Source organism: Tenrec ecaudatus, chromosome 2 (assembly GCF_050624435.1).
Source record: "Tenrec ecaudatus isolate mTenEca1 chromosome 2, mTenEca1.hap1, whole genome shotgun sequence".
Lineage (NCBI taxonomy): Eukaryota > Metazoa > Chordata > Mammalia > Afrosoricida > Tenrecidae > Tenrec > Tenrec ecaudatus.
Genome location: NC_134531.1, coordinates 228,512,186 through 228,513,507, shown reverse-complemented (window position 1 = coordinate 228,513,507; position 1,322 = coordinate 228,512,186). Strand labels below are relative to the sequence as shown.

General features: G+C 47.1%; 1 pseudogene; it reads left to right on the top strand.

The window, feature by feature from the left end:
• The first annotated feature begins 634 nt into the window (after positions 1-634).
• LOC142441375 (small ribosomal subunit protein bS21m pseudogene) lies at positions 635-968 on the top strand (annotated as a pseudogene).
• The last annotated feature ends 354 nt before the right edge of the window (positions 969-1,322 follow it).

Below are 1,322 nucleotides of genomic sequence, written 5' to 3'. Positions count from 1 at the left end.
GCCTAGACCAGAACATGTACACTGACACAGATAAGAACTCATGACACACGAAATCCAGGTGAAATAAACCCATCAGGAACATAAATGGGAATAGTGATACCAGGAGGGGAAGGTTGGGAGAGAAGGTGAGGAAGGAAGAACCAATTACAATGATTGAGTCATAACTCCCCACCTCCAAGGTGGACAAACAATAGAAACGTGGGTGAAGGGAGACAGTGGTAAGTGTAAGATATGAAAATAATAACAATTTATAATTTATCAAGGGGTCACAAGGTAGGGAAGGGGGCAGGGAGGGGGAAAAGAGAAGCTGATACCAAGGGCTCAAGTAGAAAGAAAATGTTTTGAAAATGCTGATGGCAACATAGGTACAAATGTTCTTGCTACAATTGATGTGTGGATTGTTAAAAGCTGTAAGAGTCCAATAAAATTATTTTTTAAAGAGTATCATTCGGCCGCGGGCGGCGCAGGGGCATGGGGCGTGCGCGCCGGTGAGCTGCTCGCAGGGGCTTCTGGCTGCGAGAGGGGCTCGCCTGGAAGGCCTGTTTGCTCTCGCCGCCGAGCTCCTGCCTCCCCACAGCCTCTACCCCTGGGTCTTCGTGCCAGGCGACGCCCTCCTACCCGCCCTTGGCTTCCTTCGCTCTAGGGACATTGGAGTGAAGACTTAAGTCCAAGGTCATGTCAAAACATCTGAAGTTCATTGCCAGGACAGTGATGGTGCAGGAAGGAAATGTGGAAGGGGCCTACAAGACCCTCAACAGAATCCTCACCATGGACGGACTCCTTGAGGACATTAAGCGAAGGCGGTATTACGAGAAGCCATGCCGCAGGAGACAGCGGGAAAGCTTCGAAACCTGCCGGAGGATCTACAACAGGGAAATGACTCAAAAGATCAACTTCTTGATGCGGAAAAACCGGGCGGATCCTTGGCAGGGCTTCTGAGGGGATTTGTGTCTCCTTTTCTGGAACCCATGTCTCTAACCTTTCTCTACAATAAACCCCATCTCATGTCTGTAAGAAGGCCTTTATAGACAGAGCTAGTTCCAGCTGTCCTCAGTGTCCTATTAACTGAAAGAGAAAGAGCCAACAGTAGTATAGGAGCAGTACTGAGGAAATAGTCTAACATATGGAATGTATTTGTTGTGCGGGGCTTCAAAAATCATGGGAAAATTCCACGAAAATTTTGAAGTTTCTTCATATGTTCACTCCATTTTTATGAACTCTAAGTAAGAATCTTATCTGTTAATGCTTTATTGAACTGTCCCCCCCACCGTGACTTCTCCCCATTTCCGTAAAGAGGAGAAACAGCATGTGTGTATTTAGAG